This window comes from Pseudophryne corroboree, chromosome 2 (assembly GCF_028390025.1).
Source record: "Pseudophryne corroboree isolate aPseCor3 chromosome 2, aPseCor3.hap2, whole genome shotgun sequence".
Classification (NCBI taxonomy): Eukaryota; Metazoa; Chordata; class Amphibia; order Anura; family Myobatrachidae; genus Pseudophryne; species Pseudophryne corroboree.
In genome coordinates this window covers 969,328,068-969,340,642 of record NC_086445.1, presented here as the reverse complement: position 1 = coordinate 969,340,642, position 12,575 = coordinate 969,328,068, and positions in this window count along the sequence as shown.

Here is a 12,575-nt window from a genome sequence, read left to right as displayed (position 1 = left end):
ACTTTTTTTTATTATATTAACCAACAGTCTACGATCTGGAAACTATAATGTGAATCTGATGTCTATGGTTTATGTACCTTAAATTGTTGATGGGTGCATTACATTACATTAAATACATCAATACAGTATTTTCTCTATAGAGTATTTAATGTAAAGTTTTTGTTTCTTTGAGTTGATTCATTTTTTCTTTAGAACAAATATTATTTTAATCCATTTTTACAGGGCCCCTAAAAGGCGCAGTGTCCATAGGCTGTTGCCTACTCTGCCTATTTGGTAATCTGGCACTGCCTGACTATGATAGAAAGGTGTAAGAACACACAGTGCATCACAGCTTGCTAAGTATGGGGCTACATAGCAGCCATTGTGCCCATGGTGATGCTTTCCACCACCAAAAGTGCCTGCAATGAGCGCCAGAACTTCCACTGGAGCAATGGAAAAAGGTGGCCTGGTCTGAGGAATTATATTTTCTTTTACATCATGTTGCCGGCCAGTTGCTTGTGCTTCCTTTATCTGGGAAAGAGATAGCAACAAGGGATCTGGTGAGGATCCCGGCAGATGGTGTTAGGGTCTCCAGCTCTGTGCTGCCACATCGTCATGGCAACCGGGAGACAAGTGCTAGCGGAGTAACCTGAGCGTAGCTGATACTCCGGTTCGGGTCTTTTGCTGTGCAGTGGTTACAGGCTCTGTGCACGGCAGGGGATCCGGTGCTGGTTTTTGTGCTCACAGTCTGTGAGGTCTGAGTGGGGCGTGGACAGCACCTGCTATATAAACCCTCTTCACAGGTTAGGCAGATGCTGCTGAATCTTTGTTGGTTAGTCAGTTCCTGAAAGCTAGCTAGTACTGTGTAAACTTTGTATTTGTTTGTTGCTTACTGCAAATAGGCCTTGGGATTTGGTATTACACTCTGCCAATCCAGACCTAGCAGTAAGACTGGAGTCAGTCGTTTAACCTGCTGGGGTTCTTTTGCTACTCTGTGAACCTAGCAAGTTTGCGGCTGTATTCTCAGACTTGCCGGCCAAAATCCTTTCTCACTGTGCAAGGTGTTCAGGTGTCAGTTTAGTGGCAGTAAGCTGAACCAGTGCACTGCAAGTGAGGACTAGGATTGTGGAGACTCTCCTAGTGTCTATTATTCCATCTCTGACCAAGGAGTTTACTGCCACACCCGTTGGTAACCCTTTAGGGTTTTGCTGTTGCCCTTAGCAACAGCATTTCGGGTTCTCTATGTATTAAATCACTACATCTTGCTTCTTTCCATCTGAGCATTCCTAATATTAGGGAGACACCCAGTTTCTTAGCCTTTGGGTTTCTCTGTTCACTTTGTGTTTATTTTGTTACCCTATCACCTTCTGTGTATGTAATGTCATATTCCCCAGTCTGTCTGTGAGTTCATTTGTTTTGCATCCCTCACCGTTCAGACACCAGTACATTCCTGCTGGCACTGGTGTGCATAACATATTCAGCAGCCTAATACTCCTGTTGAAATTTTGTGGGAATATGGAGCATACCCCTCAAAATACTTTGCAACAGGTGGTCGATCAGGTGCAGGTCCTGACTCGACAATTTAATGATTTGTCCATTAAAATGCACACCTCGCAGGCCGCTGGCGGAGCTCCCGCAGCAGCAGTACCTTCAGGGGTTAAGGAGCCGAAAGTAAATCTCCCGGATCGTTTTTCTGGAGATCGCTCGCAGTTCTTTTGTTTCAAGGAGAGCTGCAAGCTATATTTCCAGCTTAGGCCTCAGTCTTCTGGGTCGGAGATTCAGCGGGTGGGCATAGTGATTTCCCTGCTACAAGGAGACCCACAGGTCTGGGCATATAGGTTGCAGCCTGACTGTCCGTCGCTTAAAAGTGTTGATGCTTTTTTTACGGCACTGGGCATGTTGTATGATGACCCTGACAAGACGGCCTCAGCCGAGGCTCAGATTTCGATCCTTAAGCAAGGGCGAAGGCCAGTTGAGGTTTATTGTACGGAGTTTCGGAGGTTGGCCCATGATACCCAGTGGAATGACCCAGCCCTGAGACACCAGTACCGAAGAGGTCTTTCTAACCAGTTAAAAGACCAACTGGTACAATATCCCTTGCCTGATAGCTTGGATCAGCTCATGCAGTTATCCATTCGGGTGGATAGACGGCTGAGAGACCGCAGGCTTGAAAGGGAGACCGAGGTTTCCTTCTTTCCCAAGGGAACCTCAGACTCTGAGGAATTTTCCGAGGAGCCTATGCAGATTGGGGCTACCCGCCTCTCCTCGCGTGAGAAGACGCGGAGGAGACAGCAAGGGTTATGTTTGTACTGTGGGAATAAAGGTCATGTGGTAGTATCATGCCCAGAAAAGCCGGAAAACTTCAGGGCCTGAGGGTGATGGGAAATATCCTGTCAGGCCAGAAGTCAGAATTTCCCAAGAAGACTTTTATCATTCCGGTGACCTTGAAGATCCTCGGTCAAACTGTCAAGACTGAGGCCTTTGTGGACAGTGGGGCCGACGGGGTTTTTATGGACCGCCAATTCGCCCTGAAACACTCTGTTCCCTTAGTACCCTTGGCATCGGAAATTGAGATTTGTGGGTTAAACGGGGTACCATTATCCCAGGGTAAAATTACCTCTTGCACTAGCCAGATTTCTTTGTCTATTGGAGCCACACACTCTGAAAAATTGTCCTTTTATGTGACTGTCTGTACTTTTGCCCCATTGGTGTTGGGGTTACCCTGGTTAAGGGCCCACAATCCTCAATTTGACTGGGTCTCTGGGGAGATTCTTAGTTGGGGTAGTGATTGTTTCAGGAGTTGCTTGAGCCTTCCAGTCAGGCTTTCGCAGCTAAGTTTGCCAGGATTGCCAGGATGTTATGCAGATTTTGCGGACGTGTTCTCCAAAAGAGTTGCAGATGTACTACCTCCCCATCGCCCCTATGACTGTGCCATTGATTTGTTTCCGAATGCTAAGCTTCCCAAGAGCAGGTTGTACTCCCTGTCACGTCCTGAGACTCAGGCTATGGCAGAGTACATTCAGGAGAACTTGGCTAAGGGATTTATCAGACCTTCACAGTCTCCAGTTGGGTCGGGGTTCTTCTTCATGGGTAAAAAGGACGGTTCGTTGCGACCCTGCATCGACTTCAGGGAATTGAACCGTATCACGATTAAAAACTTATACCCACTGCCTCTCATTTCGGTCTTGTTTGACCAGCTTCGTACTGCCACCATTTTTTCTAAGATTGACCTACGCGGTGCGTACAATCTAATCCGAATAAGAGAGGGGGATGAATGGAAGACTGCCTTTAATACCCACTCAGGGCATTATGAATATTTGGTGATGCCTTTTGGGCTCTGTAATGCCCCGGCAGTCTTCCAGGACTTCATGAACGATGTGCTCAGGGAATATTTGGATAGATTCTTAGTTGTATACTTAGAAGACATCCTAATCTTCTCCCATTCCCTGGAGGAACATCGGAAGCATGTACGCTTAGTCCTCCAGAAACTCAGAGACCACCGGCTTGGGGCGAAGCTGGAGAAGTGCGAATTTGAAGTTCAGCAAATCGCATTTCTAGGATATATTATCTCCCCAGAAGGCTTCCAAATGGAGGGTTCCAAGGTACAGGCAGTCCTGGATTGGGTGCAGCCCACTAGTTTGAAGGCGCTTCAGCGTTTTCTGGGCTTTGCAAATTTTTATAGACGATTTATCGCTGGATTTTCATCTATAGTGGCGCCCTTGGTGGCACTCACTAAGAAAGGGGCGGATGTTGCTCACTGGTCTTGTGAGGCCAAAGTGGCTTTTGCCCGTCTCAAAAGGGCATTTGTCTCGGCTAAGGTGCTGCGACACCCAGATCCAGAGCGTCCTTTTGTGGTGGAGGTGGATGCCTCTGAGATGGGTATTGGAGCAGTGCTCTCTCAGATGGGGGTGTCTGATAATCGCCTTCATCCCTGTGCTTACTTTTCCCGTAAATTTTCGCCTGCCAAGATGAATTATGACGTGGGTAACCGGGAATTGTTGGCTATTAAGGATGCACTCGAGGAGTGGAGACACTGGCTTGAGGGGGCTAAGTTTGTGGTCTCAATTCTCACCGACCATAAGAATTTGGCATATTTAGAGTCAGCGAAGCGCCTCAATGCCAGGCAGGCACGATGGGCTTTGTTTTTTGCTCTCTTTAATTTTTTGATAACATATCGCCCTGGGTCAAAAAACATCAAGGCTGATGCGCTCTCGCTGAGTTTTGCTCCAATCCAGGAGACCACCGAGGAGCCATTGCCCATTGTGTCCCCATCATGTATTAAAGTGGGCATTACCCAGGACCTCTTGTCATTAGTCCTTAGAGCACAGGAGCAGGCTCCTCCAGACCTTCCGGTAGGTCTTTTGTTTGTGCCTCCTAGGTTAAGACAGCGAGTGTTCCTGGAATTCCATGCCAAGAAGTCGGCAGGTCACCCGGGTATTGCCAGAACTCGGGAGTTGCTATCTAGGGCGGTGTGGTGGCCCTCGGTGGCTAGGGATGTGGATCAGTGGGTTCGGGCATGTGACATCTGTGCCCGAAATAAGACTCCTAGAGGGGTTCCTGTTGGCCCATTACATCCACTCTCTATTCCATCTAAGCCATGGACCCAAATTTCAATGGATTTTGTGGTGGACTTGCCCAAATCCTCGGGGATGACAGCCATCTGGGTTGTCGTTGACAGGTTTTCGAAGATGGCGCACTTCGTTCCATTGGTTGGGCTGCCATTGGCCAGACGCCTGTCTGAATTATTTATGCTGCATGTTGTGCGCCTCCACGGGTTGCCACTTGATGTGGTCTCTGACCGCGGATCCCAGTTTGTGGCCAAATTCTGGAGGGCATTTTGTTCCGATCTCCAGATTTCTGTCAGCTTGTCGTCAGGCTACCATCCGCAGTCTAATGGGCAGACTGAAAGGGTGAACCAGTCCTTGGAGCAGTTTCTCAGGTGTTATGTCTCCAAGTGTCAGACTGACTGGGTTGCTCATCTGTCCATGGCGGAGTTTGCCTATAACAACGCGGCTCACTCTGCTACAGGGATCTCTCCCTTCCTTTGTGTGTATGGGCATCATCCTAAGGCCAATTCTTTTGACCCCCTGGACTCCACGCCTGGTGGTTCCTCTGTGGTTTCGGTCCTTAGAGGTATTTGGAGGAAAGTGAAGAAAGCCCTTGTGTCTGTGTCATTAGTGACCAAAAGGGTTTTTGATAAGCGGAAAAGATCCTGCAGCTTCAAATTAGGAGACTTCGTCTGGTTGTCTACCAAGAATTTGAAGTTGAGACAGCCATCTCATAAGTTAGGCCCCCGGTTCATCTGTCCTTATAAGATCACTAGGGTTATCAATCCGGTGGCATTTCAGTTAGATCTACCCCGTTCTTTGGGTATCAATAAAACATTTCATTGTTCCCTTTTAAAACGGGCGATTAGTAATCCTTCTTCCAGTGGAAGACCTTCCCCTCTTCTGATACGTGGCCAGAGGGAGTTTGTTGTTGAAAGGATTCTTGACTCCAAGATGGTTCGGGGTCGGCTGTCATTTTTGGTGCACTGGAAGGGGTATGGCCCGGAGGAGCGGTCGTGGGTGCGCAGTTGTGATCTTCATGCCCCCAGACTGTTACGCTCTTTCTTCTCGCAGTTCCCAGATAAACCCGGTGGTAGGGGTTCTTTGACCCCTCGTCAGAGGGGGGGTACTGTTAGGGTCTCCTGCTCTGTGCTGCCACGTCGTCATGGCAACCGGGAGACAAGTGCTAGCGGAGTAACCTGAGCGTAGCTGATACTCCGGTTCGGGTCTTTTGCTGTGCAGTGGTTACAGGCTCTGTGCACGGCAGGGGATCCGGTGCTGGTTTTTGTGCTCACAGTCTGTGAGGTCTGAGTGGGGCGTGGACAGCACCTGCTATATAAATTCTCTTCTCAGGTTAGGCAGATGCTGCTGAATCTTTGTTGGTTAGTCAGTTCCTGAAAGCTAGCTAGTACTGTGTAAATTTTGTATTTGTTTGTTGCTTACTGCAAATAGGCCTTGGGATTTGGTATTACACTCTGCACTGCAAGTGAGGACTAGGATTGTGGAGACTCTCCTTGTGTCTATTATTCCATCTCTGACCAAGGAGTTTACTGCCACACCCGTTGGTAACCCTTTAGGGTTTTGTTGTTGCCCTTAGCAACAGCATTTCGGGTTCTCTACGTATTAAATCACTACATCTTGCTTCTTTCCATCTGAGCATTCCTAATATTAGGGAGACACCCAGTTTCTTAGCCTTTGGGTTTCTCTGTTCACTTTGTGTTTATTTTGTTACCCTATCACCTTATGTGTATGTAATGTCATATTCCCCAGTCTGTCTGTGAGTTCATTTGTTTTGCATCCCTCACCGTTCAGACACCAGTACATTCCTGCTGGCACTGGTGTGCATAACAGATGGGATCCTGGCAGTTGAAATACCAACGCCAGGATCCCGACACTACTCAGAATGCCAACACCAGCATCCTGAATAGGGTCACAAGCCCGGTGTCGGAATCCCAACCACCAGGATTCCGAATGATTGAGTGCTGGGCCACAAGAGAGGTATGCCACGGTGGGGGGGGACTAGGTTTAGGCTGTGGGGGAAGGGTTAGGGTTAGGCTGCGGGGAGGGCTGTTAGGTTTAGGCTATGGGGGAGGTTAGGTTTAGGCTGTTGGTGGATCCTCATGTCTCCAGCCAACCCCACCTCCTGCACTGATGAGAGAAGAGAGCTGCTTCAGTGTGGCTGTAGAGCATGGCACTTAAAGACCCTGCCATCCTGGAGGAACCCTGGCCACAGACAGCCAGGAAAAAGTAAATTAAGAGTGCATTTACTTGGGAGCATTGCCAGCCACTGTAGAATATTGCCACATGCAGGGGACTGATATACATACATGCTGCTGCAGAACAGCCGGGTACTACTATATATTGCCAATGTACACCTAAGAAGCATTTTACCTGGGGATCAGTAGTGCTGTTTGTTTCATTTGCCATCTATAAAGGGTTAGGTACATTTGTAATCATTGATTAATATGTACTTACAATAAGATGTCTCAAATTTACATATCTATGGCTTGTTTTCAAGATTTTTGAATGGTAACATAGTAACATAGTTTATGAGGTTGAAAAAAGACCACTTAGTCCATCGAGTTCAACCTATTTATGTTCTCCTACTCTGTATTATTTTCAGGACTAGTTATATCTGTTTGATAAAGTCTGCCGTTGTGTTGTATTTTCTCATTTTATTGTAACTTTGTATTTCCTCATTTTATTGTAACTATAGTACGTGATCTATCCTCCATAACCCTGTATATCCTTATCCATTAGAAATTTATCTAGCCCATTCTTAAAAGTATTGACCGAGTCTGCCATCACTACTCTCTCAGGCAGGGAATTCCAAACTCGTATTGTCCTTACTGTGAAAAAACCTTTTTGCCTCTGTGTGCGGAATCTCCTCTCCTCTAACCTAAGTGGGTACCCACTTTTCTTCTGTGTTGATATTTCCAAAAACAGATCCCTCGCAAGCTCTGTGTATTGTCCCCTTAAATATTTATAAATGTTGATCATGTCTCCTCTTAATCTCCTCTTTTCCAGTGTGAACATGCCAAGCCTTGCAAGTCTTTCCTGGTATTCTAGCGTCTCCATTCCCTTAATTAGTTTGGTCGCCCGTCTCTGAACCTTTTCTTGTTCCAGGATATCCTTCTTGTAGTAGGGTGCCCAAAATTGTGTGCAGTATTCCAGATGGGGCCTCACTAGGGTTTTTTATAGTGGGAGTATAGCATTCTCATCCCTTGCATTAATGCCCCTCTTTATGTATGCTAGTACCTTGTTTGCCTTTCTTACTGCTATCCTACATTGGGTGCTGCTACTACGTTTGTTATCTATGTAAAACCTAAGTCTTTTTCCAATACAGAGTCCCCTTACACCACCCCATGTAGTATGTAGGTGTTATTTTTGTTCTTGCTTTCAAGGTGCATTAGCTTGCACTTGTTTGTATTGAAACTCATTCTCCATTTTGCTGCCCATGACTCCAGTTTGAATAAATCATTCTGGAGAGACTCAGCATCTCTATTTCATAAAAGCCTAGTAAATTTGTCTGACATAATCTATCCTTCACAAATCCATGTTGGTTCCTAATAATAATCTTTTTGGCTTCAATGATCTTCAGTATCCTATCCCTTAGAATGCTTTCTAGCACTTTCCCCACTATAGATGTAAGACTAACTGGTCTATAATTGCCTGGTTCAGCTTTTTGAAAATCGGCACTACTTCCGCTATACGCCAGTCTGTGGGAACCATGCCTGATGAAAGTGAATCATTGAAGATTAAATGTAGAGGTCTTGCTAATTCGGAGTGTAGCTCCATGAGAACCCTTGGGTGAATACCGTCTGGACCAGGTGACTTGTTAATCTTAGTTTTTTTCAATCAGTCACAGACTTCCTCCTCACTTAAATAAGCAGTTAGCAGTGGGACATTATCCTTAATGAGGTTGGGTGTTAGTTCATGCATCTGGTCCTCTATTGTAAATACCAATGAGAAAAACTTGTTTAATTTATCCGCTATGTCGTTATCATTTTTGATTAAGACTCCCAGTTTGTCCTTGAAAGGGCCTATACTCTCCTTCTTTAAACTTTTGCTGTTGATATATTTTAAAAAAATGGGGGGTTTAATTTACTTTACTTTGCTATTAGCTTTTCAGTTTCTACTTTAGCAGCTCTTATTTCTCTTTTTCATATTTTGTTGCAAACCTTATAGTACTGGAATGACTCCACCTTCCCGTCTGATTTGTATTTTTTGAATGCTCGCCTTTTTTTGCCCATAAGTTCCTTGATATTTTTGTTAAGCCACATTGGTTTGGAGTTTTTAGTCCTTTGTTGCTGCCCATGGGAATACATTTACGAGTAATCTTATTGAGCAGCAATTTTAACACCTCCCATTTCTCTGTAGTGTTTTTCCCTTGAAACAAAAATTCCTATTCAGTGTCCCTTAAAGTTTCCCTAATCATGTCAAAGTTGGCTTTGTTAAAGTTCAGAGTCCTAGTTGAACCTATATAGGACTGCTTAAGAAAATTGATATTGAATGTGACCACATTGTGGTTGCTGTTTCCTATGGGCTCTGCTGCTATGATATTTGATATCAAATACTAATTGTTTGTAACAACAGGCCTAAGATTGCATTGTGCCTGGTTGGCTCCTTGATTAGTTGAAGTAAGTAATTATCATTAAGTGTGGTTAAAAACATATTACCCCTAGCAGTATCACATGAATCGTTTGTCCAATTTATCTCTGGATAGTTGAAATCTCCCATCACTATTACGTCACCTACTCTCGCCACTTTATCAATTTGCTTCAACAAGATTTCCTCGTCAGACACATTAATACCAGGGGGCTTGTAGTATAGCCCCAATAATATATTTTTCTTTCCTCCGCATGCAATTTCAACCCATAACGTCTCAACAGTGTTTACAGTTTCCTCATGAATATCTTCTCGTACATCATGTTTTAAAAACGGCTTTACATAAAGACATACCCCTCCACCCCGTTTGTTTGATCTATCCCTCCTGAATAGCAAATAACCCTCCATATTAACTGACCAATCATAAGATTCATCCCACCAGGTTTCAGTAATGCCTATAATATTGTACTGCTTGCGGCAAGGACTTCTAGTTCCCCCTTTTTACCTGTTAGGCTTCTAGTGTTTACATATATACAAGTAAGATAAGTATTTCCCCTTGCGCAAGTGACATCATTTTCTTTATGCAGTAACGATGATCCATAATCATCACCAGTCAGTGTTTTGCCAATAACCTTGGTATTAGTACCCATGTTAATGGCCATGGAGTCTGCTCTTTCCCTCACCCCTTCTCCACCCCCAATTGGTTCACTACCACCATCCTTATTATTCTCACTGCATGATCCGTAGTTTCTAACTAAACCCTCCCTCCAGGCACCTAGTTTAAAATCTCCTCCAACCTTCTAACCATCCTTCCCCCCAGCACCACTGCCCCCTCCTCATTCTGGTGCAATCCATCATGACAAAAAAGATGGTGCCTGACTGAGAAGCATGCCCAGTGTTCCAGGAATACAAACCCCTCTTTACTGCACCAATCCCTAAGCCACACATTTACCTCCCTAATCTCTCTCTGCGTCCCTGGGCTAGCGCGTGGCACAGGTAATATTTCAGATAATATTACCTTAGATCTCCTTGCCTTACGTTTCTTGCCTCAGTTCCTATAGTATTTCTTAAGGACATCCCACCTTCCACTAACTTTGTCATTGGTGCCAACATGCACCAAGACTACTAGGTCATTCCCAGCCCCTCCCAACAATCTATCTACCCGGTCCGCGATGTGCCGCACCCGAGCACCCGGGAGACTGCACAGCAATCACGTTCTCGGTAGCAAATTGCCCTATCTGTCTTCTTGATAATGGAATCCCCTACCACCACAATCTGACTAGGTACCTCACTATCTTTTATCCCAACTGCGCCAGATGGACCGCTCCACTGGTTGCTAGAGGGAACAGTCTCCTCCGACACCATCATTTCCTCACAACCATCGAACGAATCCTCGTCCAATCGGGCAAATTTATTGGGGTATGGTAGGTCAGACATGTCAAGCCTCCCCCTCTTTTTCTTCCTTCTAACTGTGACCCAGCTAGCTGCCTGGTCATCCTCATCTACCGGTGACCCCTCCTGCAACTCCTCCACCGTTCTATCTAAGCCTTGCTCGAGATTGTGAATCTCCCTCAGCTGCGTAACGGTTTACTCTAGACCAGTTACCTGGGCTTCCAGGGCAACCGTTCGCACACATCTCGTGCAGATGTAATCTCACTGGGATGGTTGCTCCAGGTGTGCGTACAATTTGCATGACATGCACTGAGTGAGATCCCCAATTACACCCCACCCATATTATTTGTAAGGTCTAAATCCCTGTTACCTTCAGAAGAAAAAAGAAAAAGAAAAACAATCTATGCCTAGCTGTGACGATAAACAATATGCAACAGTAGGACAGTAATTGATAATACAAAATAATCAAGGACAAGGGGTGATAAAGAAGGACAGAGAGAACAGGAGAAAAAAAATACTCACTTATACAATAATGAAGTTAGGCTTATACTTATCTATCCTTGTGCGCCCCCTGATCCTTTTCTTTTATGCAGCATGAGTCCCCGGCTCCTCCAGCGGCAGCAGCAGCAACGGCAGCAGTGTCCGGCTCCCTCCAGACTCTCGTTTGATGGCTGCAGCTGCAATCTCCGGCCCCCTTGTGCAGCTACTACTATTAGCAGCAGCAGCAGTAGGCTCTGACCCCACAGGCAGGCTGTGGCGGCAGCAATTCGCGGCTTGGCCGCAGCAGCATCACCGGGCGGTACCTAGTACACACACACATAAAAATGCAACCCCTTACACAAAAACAAAACAGGCATCCCCACTCACACAAAATATCAGCCCCCCCCACACACACAAACACACAATCTCAGCCCCTCACACACAAAATATCTCAGCCCATCACACACACACACACACACAAAATCTCAGCCTCTCACACACACACACACACACACAAAATCTCAGCCCCTCACACACACACACATACACACACAAAATCTCAGCCCCTCAGTCACTCACACACAAAATCTTAGCCCCTCACACTCACACACACACAAAATCTCAGCCCCTCATACACACACACACACACACACACACACATAATCTCAGCCCCTCACACACACACACACACACACACACACAAAAAAACAATCTCAACCCCTCTCACACAAAAAAAAAATCACAGCCCTACAGTCACACAAGTTACAGCCCCTCACTCACACAAAAAGGCAGCCCCTCGCAAACTTACACAGAGCAGCAGCGGCAGCTGTTACTCCTGCTGCGTGCTCCGCTCAGCTCTGGCGCTCTCACCGGCGCTCGCTCTGCTCCCCCTCCAGTACCCAGTACCTGATCTGGTCCGATTCGGCACCTCCGTACACCCCCTCACACGCGTCCGGCCTCACCGACCTCACCCGCGTGCGACCACTTCCACCTCTGGTTCACTGCTGTTCCAGTTCAAAGCGTCAGCCTCCTCCTTCTCACAGTGTCCTCCTCCTCCTTTTGTAATCCTTAGCGCTGTTGGAGCATAAAATATCAGGATGAATATATACTTTTCTTGAAATCCAGGGAGTGCCTATTGTTTCTTTTTGTATTTACAGATATGTAAGCTTGTTTGTTTTCATTTCCAGGGAAGGTACCTAGGTATTCTCTCTCTCTCTCTCTCTCTCTCTCTCTCACTGTCTACATTTCAGGGCCCTTAAGCCCTTTTGTCAAGACAATGTATAAGTGAAATAAAACATTCTTACTTTATATAACAGCACCATCACCAAACATACTGTACACTGAAACGTCTGGCTGGTCCATTCATGGGGAACCATGTCATCCATCCACCCCTGATGATGTGCAGGCTGAGCAGGGCCGACTAATAACCCTGGAGATTAACAGACTCCCGACTCAGCTATGACTATTACGGATGGTACATTGTGAGCACTGTGTTATATAACATTAAAAACAATTAACAAACAAGAAAGCAGAAGTGTTACAATTAGCACATAACAGCTACATTATTCC